General features: G+C 32.5%; 1 pseudogene; it reads left to right on the forward strand.

The window, feature by feature from the left end:
- The first annotated feature begins 3,233 nt into the window (after positions 1–3,233).
- Positions 3,234–12,435, forward strand: LOC112001797 (probable purple acid phosphatase 20; annotated as a pseudogene).
- The last annotated feature ends 1,649 nt before the right edge of the window (positions 12,436–14,084 follow it).

Raw genomic sequence — 14,084 nt, forward strand, 5'->3', positions numbered from 1 at the left:
AAAAAAAAAAAAAAAAAAAAAAAAAAAATTTTTAAAAAAAAAAAAAAAAAAAAAAAAAAAAAAAAAAAAAAAACAAAAAAAACTGACTAGACCAAATTGGATTGAACTAAACACCTTCCTTATTGCTTGGTTTTTTTTTTTTTTTTTTTGAAAGATTTTCAATATATGATGTCCGCTCTTAATAATAGCTCTTTATCATTAGACCAAGACATCAATCAGTTTTTGGTATAAACGAAGATTGAACTCCAAAGATCTGTTATTTAACTATCAGATACTTTACTTTATTATTTATGTTACACCACTTATCAATAATATTAATATTATTTACGTTACACCACTCATCAATAGATTCAATACATAAAATGTTGTGTTAATTAGATATCATTCATTAGAGAATTTATAGAGTTACTATGAAGGTAGCAATGAATTTACTCATTTACTTCTCCAATAAATTCAATAAAAATTCATTTGTTAAAAAAAAAGACTAGACTAGACCGAGCAATAACTATATATATATATATATATATAACTAATTACCTAAGCTTGTTTGTGAGTGTGAGAGAGTTGGAGCTGGAATCTGAGTTCGCTCTCTCAAATAATCATCATCAGTGAATATGCCACGCCACCATTGGCCTCCACCGCAGCTAGTGCTTTGATTACTAGAGCTAGGGTTTTCTGTTGGGTTATTTATATGTAAAATTTTGAAATGTAGAGAATTTATAGAGTTACTATGAAGGTAGCAATGAATTTACTCATTTACTTCTCCAATAAATTCAATAAAAATTCATTTGTAAAAAAAAAAGACTAGACTAGACCGAGCAATAACTATATATATATATATATATAACTAATTACCTAAGCTTGTTTGTGAGTGTGAGAGAGTTGGAGCTGGAATCCGAGTTCGCTCTCTCAAATAATCATCATCAGTGAATATGCCACGCTACCATTGGCCTCCACCGCAGCTAGTGCTTTGATTACTAAAGCTAGGGTTTTCTGTTGGGTTACACGTATGAGTGAAGTCCCACATTAAATAAAGATGAGAAGAATGAGTGGTTAATATAATATAATTGAGCACATATCCATTAGGCTTAGACCTTTTGGGTTAAAGTATGTCTTTATATGTTATATCAATTACTCAAAAGGAAGCTCCCCAAGGTGTTTATCTCCCCGACAAGTGGTATCAAAGCCTATGGTGGTGTGGGGCAAAAGTGGCAAGGCAGGCTATCAAGGTTCCTTTCGCAATTGGAGTAGGAACGGGGTGTGTGTACTTGAAGCCCTTTCGCAAATGGAGCAGGGCAGGTCCCTTTCGCAGTTAGAGCGGGGACGGTATATTACTCCAAACAAGTTCATAAAAGCCCACACAAACGATCTTGAAAAAGGCCCAACAAAGGAGTATTATTGCCAATGGTGATAGACAATGATGAGGTGCAAGGTTACTATGGACATGGACATGCGGGGTTCCTATGGATGTGCGTGCGGGGTTGACACGTGGTTCCCATGGATGGCGTACGAGAGACCCATGATGACGCGCTAATAAAGTGAAAAGCCCATTAGGCAAGGGGGAGCGAGTAGGACTTATTCATGACCCACAAAGAAGTCTTGAAGCCCACAGAGTGGCAAAAACTCACACGTGAGGGGGAGATTGTTGGGTTACACGTGTAAGTAAAGTCCCACATTGAATAAAGATGAGAAGAATGAGTGATTAATATAACATAATTGAGCATATACCTATTGGGCTTAGGCCTTTTGGGTTAAAGTGTGTCTCTATATATTATATTAATTACTTAAGGAAGCTCCCCAAGGTATTTATCCCCCCAACAAGTAGTATCAGAGCCCATGGTAGTGTGGGGCAAAGGTGGCAAGGCAGGTTATCGAGATTCCTTTCGCAGTTGGAGCGGGAACGGAGTGTGTGTACTTGAAGCCCTTTCGCAAATGGAGCAGGGCAGGTCCCTTTCACAGTTAGAACGGGGACAGTATATTACACCAAGCAAGCCCATAAAGCCCACATAAACGATCTTGGAAAAGGCCCAACAAAGGAGTATTATTGCCAATAGTGGTAGACAATGATGAGGTGCAAGGTTCCTATGGACATGGACATGCGAGATTCCCATGGATGTGCATGCGGGGTTAACACGTGATTCCCATGGATGGCGTACGAGAGACCCATGGATGACGCGCTGATGAAGTGAAAAGCTCATTAGACAAGGGGGAGCGAGTAGGACTTATTCATGGCCCACAAAGAAGTCTTGAAGCCCACAGAGTGGCAGAAACTCACACGTGAGGAGGAGATTGTTGGGTTACATGTGTGAGCGAAGTCCCACATTGAATAAAGATGAGAAGAATGAGTGGTTAATATAACATAATTGAGCACATACCCATTGGGCTTAGGCCTTTTGGATTAAAGTGTGTCTCTATATGTTATATTAATTACTCAAAGGAAGCTCTCCAAGGTGTTTATCTCCCCGACATTTTCTTCCAAATTCCAATAAGCAAAGCAACTATAAACAACTAAATTTCTAGTTTGACAAAAATCAAACAAATAAAATAGTTTCACAAATGTGAATTTGTATTAAAGAATATGTGGTACGATTCTCTGAAATTACAAAAGAGTGATTCATAATTCGATCTCCTTGAAAGATTTATTTATTCGAATTATAGTAAATTAATTTTGATTTGAACACCAAATATCTTGAAATTTGGTTGAAGAATAGATTGAAGATCTTTAAAACGGAGTTACAACGAATCTTTAGCTATAAGCTCGTTAGAAATTCTTTGTTCTTTATGTTCTTTGTGTTCTTTGAATCCTATCCATTAGGAAATGCATACTAGTTTCAATAGTAGCTAAATTTGTTAACTTTCATGGGATGAGGAAATTTGTCTACGAGTTAGGTTTGGGGCCAAAAAAAAACTAGTTATTAAATTTAAACTTCATGTAGTGTGAATTTCTAGTTTCATATAAGATTTGATGCTAGAAATGATTAGTTAAACTCTAATAAGATCTCTTCTCGTCAACTTAGAGCCAGATTTCTTTTTCTTTTTCTTTTCAACCTTAAGGCTTAAGTATTAGTACTTGAAACACCTTAAATCATTCTCTTACCAAAAATTGATTGTGTAATAATAGTCCAAAGTGTCTATGATCAACATATATTGGGCTTATAATGGTTTATATATACCTTCCAATAATAATGTGTTACTGCATGCAGGTGCATATATCTTCAGTTGGCCAAGACAAAATGAGGATTACATGGATTACTAAAGCCTCAACCAAGCCAATAGTATATTTTTCAGAAACTGCTGGTGTATACCAGAGTTCCGTACTTGGGACTTCATCTTCGTACAAATACATGGCGTACAAGTCTGATGAAATTCATGAAGTAGTAATTTCTCCATTGAAACCTGATACACTTTACTTCTACCGTTGCGGCGAAAATTCCACCGAAGAGTACTTTTTAAGAACTCCCCCAGCTGAATTCCCAATTAAATTTTCTGTTTCAGGTATGTAAAAGCTAACTATACACGTGTTACTAGCAAGAGAATGTGACATTCATATATATATTAATAAAGGTTATAATTAGTGAGTAATTTATTTTGAAGACCATGTGCCTTTTCGGCATTATTGTAGGAAGTATAATTTTAAGAGTAGAGTTTTAATTTAAAAAAATCTACTATATTAAGTTTTAACTAATTATAACAGTTGTTAGCATTTTGAGTATTTGACAAATTGCAGTAAACAAAGTTTTAAAATTATGGAATTATAAAGGATAAATAGTGGATTGTAGAGTTTTTTTTTTTTTTTTTAGATTCAAATTTCAGTTTTTAGTTTTCAACTTTAAGGAACAATTTCTCTAAAAGAACTTAACCTCCTTAAAACCCTTTTTGACCCCTCCAAGATCAAAACCCTTATAGAGATATTTGGTTCATTGTGATGTGCTTTTGATGTAATGCATATTACGATTATGTGACATTAAAGTTTTTGGTTTATTTTATTTTTTTAACATTATCATAATCTAAAATTACAAAATATATCACATCACCTTCTTAAACAATGTAATGTTGTATTATTGTATTGAGATTACATTAATATAAGATTATAATAATGTAATATTATGTATAATGTAACATCACAGGGAAATAAACAGCCCCTCAGAGAATTGAGACACCCATACGTTTTCCATATTTCATATTCATACCATTTTACTTAATTTTCAAAGCATACATAATGCAGGTGATCTTGGACAGACAGAATGGACCAACTCAACCCTCCAACACATATCACAATCGAACTATGACATGCTGCTATTGCCAGTGGACTTAGCATATGCCGATTTCTTACAGTCTTTTTGGGACTCATTTGGCAGCGTTGTGGAGCCACTGGCTAGCAAGAGGCCTTGGATGGTGACCCAAGGCAACCACGAAGTTGAGAAGTTCCCATTGTTTCACAAAGAACCCTTCACAGCCTATAATACAAGATATTTTTTTTTTTTTTTTTTTTTTTAGATTCAAATTTCAGTTTTTAGTTTTAAACTTTAAGGAACAATTTCTCTAAAAGAACTTTAACCTCCTTAAAACCCTTTTTGACCCTCCCAAGATCAAAATCCTTATAGGGGTATTTGGTTCATTGTGATGTGCTCTTGATGTGATGCACATTACGATTATATAATTTTTGGTTTATTTTATTTTTTTTAACATTACCATAATCTAACATTACAAAATATATCACACTACTTTTCTAAATAATGTAATGTTATATTCTTGTATTAAGATTACATTAATGTAAAATTATAATAATGTAATATTAACATCACAAGGAAATAAACAACCCCTCAGAGAGTTGAGACACCCATACGTTTTCCATATTTCATATTCATGCCATTTTACTTAATTTTCAAAGCATACATAATGCAGGTGATCTTGGACAGACAGAATGGACCAACTCAACCCTCCAACACATATCACAATCGAACTATGACATGCTGCTATTGCCAGTGGACTTAGCATATGCCGATTTCTTACAGTCTCTTTGGGACTCATTTGGCAGCCTTGTGGAGCCACTGGTTAGCAAGAGGCCTTGGATGGTGACCCAAGGCAACCACGAAGTTGAGAAGTTCCCATTGTTTCACAAAGAACCCTTCACAGCCTATAATACAAGATGGCGCATGCCGTTCGAGGAGAGTGGCTCAACCACAAACCTATACTATTCTTTCGATGTAGCTGGGGTACATGTTATCATGTTGGGTTCATAGACAGACTTTGATTTTGAATCTCCACAGTATAAATGGTTAGAGGCAGACTTGCGGAAAGTTTATAGGAATGTAACTCCATGGACTGTAGTGCTTATTCATGCACCATGGTACAATTCCAATACTGCTCATCAAGGAGAGAAAGAGTCGGATGATATGAAGAAATCCATGGAAGCGTTAATTTTTCTAGCTCGTGTAGATATTGTTTTTGCTGGACATGTAAATGCTTATAAGCGCTTTGTAAGTCCTACTTTACCCTACTTCATGGCCATCTGTTAAATTTAGTTTTGTTTGCTTGACTGACTATGCTATACGTACAACTCAGGAAAACTATTGGGCATTCTTTAAATAAATAAAAAATCTGCATCTAATAAAAACAAATCACTTAATAATATTAAGAAAAATTCATCATGAATGTAAAAGGAAAAAAACATAATATATATCACTATACTTTAGAAATATCTAATAATTACTTGTTTGTTTTAATGGAAAATTTTATATGAAGATAATTTTTTTGCATTTTCCTGTATTTTGTAATATTAGAAAAAATGGATAAAAAGAAAACTATTTCTTAACTTTTCTTATTTAATTTAGTATGAAATAGAGTTGTTTTCGGCAAAAAAAATTCTTGAGTACAATTCTATTATCTTAGATGAAGTTAAATAAGAAAAATAGCTCTATCTAACTTACTAAAAGCTAAATAAGAAAAGTTAAAAAATAGTTTTCTAACTTATTTTAAGGACGTTACCATATGTAGGAAAATGATATAGTTTTCTACAAAATACTCTTTAAAAAATGATTTATTTTTTAAAAAATTGTTAATATCGAAACAAACAGTAATAGTAGAATTTTGTGTGACTAGCTAATATGTTTCCATTTGTCATTGTTACTTCTGTCTCAGAGTCGCGTTTACAATGGGAACCAGGACAATTGTGCTCCAGTTTATATCAACATTGGGGATGGTGGAAATCGTGAAGGCCTTGCCACCACGTAAGATAATTTATATCTTCTACATCATGGCTAACCTTTTGATCAACTTAATACCGTAAAATAATGCTTATTGTACTTGTAGCAATAGGTAGGGAATGGCTTAGATTGAAGCTAACTAACATCTTTTTTATCGCTTGGTTTTAAATTAAGCAATAAAAATACTTTATTCCAGTATATATTTTATTTTTATTAATGTGCTACGGTAAGTGAGCAGTGAGATTATAACTTTAGTTTTTCTTATAAAAGAGATCAAGAAATACTACTAAATTATACAATATTCGGTCCAAAAGACATTAAATAGGAATCATTTTTTCCATTTATTTTTGTCTCTACTCAATTAAATCACTATTGCATTCGCTTTGGTTAGATAACATTGTTAATATGAATCATAAAATATGGATTCATTTAAAATGAAAATGATTTTGTATACCCATAGCAAGGACAAACACTATTGTTTCATTTAATTTAACTTCATGCATTCTTCGTCTTACAGGTATCAAGATCCAAAGCCCAGCATATGCGTTTTTAGGGAGGCAAGCTTTGGGCATGGGGAACTCGACATGGTTAACGCAACCCATGCGCTCTGGACATGGCACAGAAATCAAGATGATCAGCCGGTTGTTAGTGACTCGGTCTGGTTGAGAAGCCATTCATCTAACCCCGTTTGCACTTTTTTTTAGAGTAAACGGCAGAATTAACCCCGTTGTGCACTTGAAGTGTAAAACTAAAGCGTGAAAAAATTGTGTTTCAGTTACTTCAATAAAATAGTGTAAAAGAAATGCGCTTGAGAGTGGAGCATCAGCATTCGGCTTCTCAAATGCCAAATTGTAAAATACATTTGGCATTTAGGCCCAAATTGTTCCAGCAACTAGATTACTATTAATGTCGAATGCCAAATTTTTTTGGCATAGCCCTACAGTGCGATTTCATATGTGAGATTGCACTATAGTGCTATGCCATCCGACAAATAATATATTTTAATAGCGCTACAGTCCTCTCTCTCTGTTTTTGCTCTCTCATCCCCTCATAGTCCGTTCACGCCCCTCTCAAGCAAATCTCCATCGGTCTCTCAAATCAAATCTCAAACGAAGCTCCGTCGGAAATCTCAAGGGTTCTCAAATGTTTATGGGTTCAAAAAATCTCAAGCCAGTTCGTTCAAGCCCTATTTAACTTTTCACACCATCTCACGCTTAGCCTCTCTCATGCTCAGCCTCTCTCACGTAGCAACAAGGATGCCACAAGGTTGAGATCAATGTGTGGTTTTGGTGTTTGGGCTTGATTTGTGATTTGATCGGCGTGAGTTTGATTTGTGATTTGTGGTTGTGGGTTTGTTTTGTGGTGCTCTGTGGGTTTGTTTTATGGTGGTTGTGGGTTTTTGGTGGTGGCTGTGCTGTGTTGGTGGCGCTATGTTGGCGTTGGATTGTGTTTTTTTTTTTTTTTTTGGTTTAGCTACTGGGGTTTGTGGTTGTGGCTGGTGGGCCGATGATGGAGGTGGTGGAAGTAGTTGTATTTTTTTTTTTTTTTTTTGGTGTTGACGGTAGATTATGGGTTGCTGGTGGTGGTGGTGTCAGGTGTGTGTAGTGCGGTGGTGGTGGTGATTGTGGTTGTTGAACAAAAATAAAGAGAGAGAAAGAATAAATAATGTGTTGTGTTGTATTTTAAATGATGGTAATTGTGAGATATATTATTTTATTGTGTAGAAATATTATTTTAAGGAGTAGAATAGGAAAATAAAAGTTGGGATGCTGGATGTATTGTAAAATGATATAGTATAATTGATAAATTAGATTTTTAGGATGGTAAAATAAGATGAGATATGAAATCCGAATGTGGATGCTAATAAGCATTGTAATGTAATAATTATTCTTATAATTTAACTATTCAATAGGCATTGTAATTTTTTTTTATTCTTATAAAAAAATATTATTTATTGATTTTTAGTCTTTTGAGAAGAATAAATATTCTTTATTTTGGTTTTTTTAATAAGAAATAGTCATTTCTTATGAATAGTTATTTATTAGTAGGTGTAATAATATCTAAAATTAATATATTTTTGTTCATCAAAAATTAATATATTTTCAAATAAACAAACTTTCCATTTACACATAATAATTATAAAAATAAAAAATCATAAAAAATTACTCATCTCTCTCTCAAATTCAAAAAATATTATTTTTAAAGAAATATAATTGTATGAGTAAAATATTTCCTAAAATAAATATTAATTAAGCTTTATTCTAATATTACAACTCACAACCAAACTTATGAATATGTTTAGTTATTCTATTACAACATATTTTATTCGCAACAATAAAGATTGTCCTATCATAATCCCAATTCAATATACCAAACAAGCCCTAATTGTTTACCAGGAAATAATCACTGTACTTGGAAACCTATTTCAGCTTCTTTAAATTATTTAGTGTTAAAAGTGCAATAAACAATAAATTTCTCGTTCTTCTGTATTAAACTAGAGTGAGTTTTTTTTTTTTTAATTTTTTTTATGGGGATTACACTCCCCTTCCTTGAGGTTTGGAGGAATAATTTTCCACCCCAAACCTTATTAGGGAAAAAACACTCTCCTCCCTTGAGATTTGAAAAAAATAATACTTCCCCCTAATTCTGTTTATATTAGTATCAAAATATTCAATTTTTTCTTTTAATATAATTCCCTTTACCAAAGTTTAACCATGATTAGTAAAAGCATAGCTAAAAATTTTAAAATAATAATGCAAAGTTTATCAAGCACCAAAATAATTACAATGACAAATCTCTCCACAACCTGTTGAAAAACTAAAAAAAAAATCATACTAAATATTTTTAAATATTCTTTAATTAAAATTTTAAATCTATTGATTTTGATTTTGAAAGGGGGATAACCTACCCATAAGCAAAGAATAGGTTAGTACACAACATTTTTAATATCAATTTAAAAGAATTTGTTCAAACTGATGTAAAGGGAGAAAAAAAAAATTCCTTCAAGTTTGGAGTGAAGTGTCATTTTCCAAAATCTCAAATGAGAAGAGTGTACTGACCCTAGTTTATTAAAGAGGAGTAAACCAGTAATTATAACAAAATATTTGGGTGTTAAGACTTAAATTATACTTTTATTTATGTTACTCCACTCATCAATTTTTATTGTATTAATATTTAAAAATTTTAACTACTGGACCATAAGTTCCCATTAACATATTAAATTTCATGTTAATTAGATATTATTCATTATCTATTCAATAAATTTATGTTATTTATAAATTTTTAAACTAAAAAAAAAAAGGACTAGACTAGACAGAACAAACTAAACATTTTTTTTTTATAGAAAGAAACACATTTTTTATTGCTTGGTTTTGAATTAAATAATAAAAATACTTTATTATTTATGTTAAACCACTTATCAATTTTTATTATATTAATATAAGTTATCATTAATACATTAAAAATTTTTTTTATTTAAATTTTGTGTTAATAAGGTATTATTCATTATTTAATCAATATATTTACGTTACATGTAAAATTAATTTATAGAAAAGATATGGTAAATCAACTCATTTACTTCTCCCATAAATTTTTTTATATATAAAAAAATCATTTGAAAAAAGAAAAAAGAGAGAGTTGGTGAGAGAGAGGGAGAGAGAGAGTTGGAGCTGGAATCCAAGCTCAGTCTCCCAGATCATCACCACCGTATATGCCACGTCACCATCGGCCTCCGCCGCAGCCGGTGTTTGATTACCGGAGCTAGGGTTTTCTTCCAATCAGCAGAGCAACATTGGCCTTCAACTTTCGTACTCCTCGTGTACTTCTCTCTCTCTCTGCACTCTGCTATTTTGTTTGTTTCTTTTTTCTGATTTGGTTTTGTTTGTTCAGAGAGAAAATTACTTTATTAAGACACCAGAAAAGCTGTTGCAATGCATTGAATACGGTGGCAGCAGCCTTTCCCTCAGATATTTCCTCATCCTTATCGTTCCTGAGTATGTTTTGAGCTTATCTTGATCAGGTGGAGTCCTCGGACAATCAATCAGGCTTTTCCCCTACTCAGTTAGTCTCCGATATCATATCAAAGTAAAATATCTTCCTCGGACAGGTGATGTCCTCCTCGGACTGGAGATATCATCCTCGGACAGCGTTGATTCTCTACAGGAGGATTCCGCTTCACTCTGGGCCCTGCACTCTCCGCATCTTTATCTTCAGATGTGAAACAGTCCTCTCCTGGGTATTCGGCCCATTAACTTGGGCCTGACCCCCTTATCCCCCACAGAAAGAATTAAATAATTTAATACTTAATTACAAATTTTTTACAATCAAATCTATTTAATTTTTTGTTTTGTTGATGAAAACCTATTTAATTTTTTATTTATTAAGGCTTTAAATAGTTTTTTTTTTTTTTTATCTTTAATAAAAAAAATTTCAAATGGTTAATTCAAATTTGATAAACTACTAGAAAAATATATATTTAGTAAACCAAGTTTAGCACAATTACTTTGGATATCTTAATGGTTGAGGAAGTTCTCTTAAGAAATTCCTCTATGATATCTCAAGATCAATCCTTCATACACTTCCTATATATTTTTGTTATGAATTATGAGTTATTAAACTAGGCTAATAGGTTAGGCCAACGAGCTGGGCAACGGGTTGAGCTACTGGGCTAGCCCACCGGGTACCCATGGGCATAAAAAATAGCCCATGGCCTGACTCACTGGGCTAGTGGGCTACCCATGGGCCTCAATAACAATGGGCTGGGCTGCCCATTAGCCCGGTGGGCCGTCGGGTTTCTGGGTCGGGCTGTGGGCCATGGGCTATTTGATGACCCTTAACTTTACCCTACTTCATGGCCATCTGTTAAATTTAGTTTTGTTTGCTTGACTGACTATGCTATATGTACAACTCAGGAAAACTATTGGGCATTCTTTAAATAAATAAAAAATCTGCATCTAATAAAAACAAATCACTTAATAAGATTATGAAAAATTCATCATAAATGTAAAAGGAAAAAAACATAATATATATATCACTATACTTTAGAAATATCTAATAATTACTTGTTTGTTTTAATGGAAAATTTTATATGAAGATAATTTTTTTGCATTTTATCCTATATTTTGTAATATTATAAAAAATAGATAAAAGAAAAACTATTTCTTAACTTTCCTTATTTAATTTAGTATGAAATAGAGTTATTTTTGGCAAAAAAAAATTCTTGAGTACAATTCTATTATCTTAGATGAAGTTATATAAGATAAATAGCTCTATCTAACATACTAAAAGCTAAATAAGAAAAGTTAAAAAATAGTTTTCTAACTTATTTTAAAGACGCTACCATATAGAGGAAAATGAAATAGTTTTCTACAAATTACTCTTTGAAAAATGATTTGTTTTCTAAAAAAATGTAATATCGAAACAAACAGTAATAGTAGAATTCTGTGTGACTAGCTAATATGTTTCCATTTGTCATTGTTACTTCTGTCTCAGAGTCGCGTTTACAATGGGAACCAGGACAATTGTGCTCCAGTTTATATCAACATTGGGGATGGTGGAAATCGTGAAGGTCTTGCCACCACGTAAGATAATTTATATCTTCTACATCATGGCTAACCTTGTGATCAACTTAATACCGTAAAATAATGCTTATAGTACTTGTAGCAATAGGTAGGGAATGGTTTAGATTGAAGCTAACTAACATCTTTTTTATCGCTTGGTTTTAAATTAAGCAACAAAAATACTTTATTCCAGTATATATTTTATTTTTATTAATGTGCTACGGTAAGTGAGCAGTGAGATTATAACTTTAGTTTTTTTATAAAAGAGATCAAGAAATACTACTAAATTATACAATATTCGGTCCAAAAGACATTAAATAGGAATCATTTTTTCCATTTATTTTTGTCTCTACTCAATTAAATCACTATTGCATTCGCTTTGGTTAGATAACATTGTTAATATGAATCATAAAATATGGATTCATTTAAAATGAAAATGATTTTGTATACCCATAGCAAGGACAAACAATATTGTTTCATTTAATTTAACTTCATGCATTCTTCGTCTTACAGGTATCAAGATCCAAAGCCCAGCATATCCGTTTTTAGGCAGGCAAGCTTTGGGCATGGGGAACTCGACATGGTTAACGCAAGTTACGCAACCCATGCGCTCTGGACATGGCACAGAAATCAAGATGATCAGCCGATTGTTAGTGACTCGATCTGGTTGAGAAGCCATTCATCTAACCCCGTTTGCACTTTTTTTTAGAGTAAACGGCAGAATTAACCCCGTTGTGCACTTGAAGTGTAAAACTAAAGCGTGAAAAGTTGTGTTTCATTTACTTCAATAAAATAGTATAAAAGAAATGCGCTTGAGAGTGGAGCATCAGCATTCGGCTTCTCAAATGCCAAATTGTAGAATACATTTGGCCTTTAGGCCCAAATTGCTCTAGCAAATAGACTGCTATTAATGCCGAATGCCAAATTTTTTTGGCATAGCGTTACAGTGCGATTTCATATGTGAGATTGCATTGTAGCGCTATGCCATCCAACAAATAATATATTTTAATAGCGCTATAGTCCTCTCTCTCTGTTTTTGCTCTCTCATCCCCTCGTAGTCCGTTCACGCCCCTCTCAAGCAAAGGTCCGTCGGTCTCTCAAATCAAATCTCAAACGAAGCTCCGTTGGAAATTTCAAGGGTTCTCAAACGTTTGTGGGTTTGGAAATCTCAAGCCAGTCCGTTCAAGCCCCATTTAACTTTTCACACCATCTCACGCTTAGCCTCTCTCACGCAGCAACAAGGATGCCACAAGGTTGAGATCAGTGTGTGGTTTCGGTGTTTGGGCTTGATTTGTGATTTGATCGGCGTGGGTTTGATTTGTGATTTGTGGTTGTGGGTTTGTTTTATGGTGTTCTGTGGGTTTGTTTTATGGTGGTTGTGGGTTTTTGGTGGTGGCTGTGCTGTGTTGGCGTTGGATTGTGTTTTTTTTTTTTTTTTTTTGGGTTCAGCTACTAGAATAGGAAAATAAAAGTTGGGATGCTGGATGTATTGTAAAATGATATAGTATAATTGATAAATTAGATTTTTAGGATGGTAAAATAAGATGAGATATGAAATCCGAATGTGGATGCTAATAAGCATTGTAATGTAATAATTATTCTTATAATTTAACTATTCAATAAGCATTGTAATTTTTTTTATTCTTATAAAAAAATATTATTTATTTGATTTTATCTTTTGAGAAGAATAAACATTCTTTATTTTGGTTTTTTTAATAAAATAGTCATTTTTATAATAGTTATTTATTAGTATGTGTAATAATATCTAAAATTAATATATTTTTTCATCAAAAATTAATATATTTTCAAATAAACAAACTTTCCATTTACACATAATAATTATAAAAATAAAAAATCATAAAAAATTACTCATCTCTCTCTCAAATTCAAAAAAATATTATTTTTAAAGAAAATATAATTGTATGAGTAAAATATTTCCTAAAATAAATATTAATTAAGCTTAATTCTAATATTACAACTCACAACCAAACTTATGAATATGTTTAGTTATTCTATTACAACATATTTTATTCGCAACAATAAAGATTGTCCTATCATAATCCCAATTCAATATACCAAACAAGCCCTAATTGTTTACCAGGAAATAATCACTGTACTTGGAAACCTATTTCAGCTTCTTTAAATTATTTAGTGTTAAAAGTGCAATAAACAATAAATTTCTCATTCTTCTATATTAAACTAGAGTGAGTTTTTATTTATTTATTTTTTTTATTATTTTTTTTTAAATGGGGATTACACTCCCCTTCCTTGAGGTTTGGAGGAATAATTTTCCACCCCAAACCTTATGAGGGAAAAAACA

This window comes from Quercus suber, unplaced genomic scaffold (assembly GCF_002906115.3).
Source record: "Quercus suber isolate HL8 unplaced genomic scaffold, Cork oak 2.0 scaffold_18, whole genome shotgun sequence".
Taxonomy (NCBI): Eukaryota; Viridiplantae; Streptophyta; class Magnoliopsida; order Fagales; family Fagaceae; genus Quercus; species Quercus suber.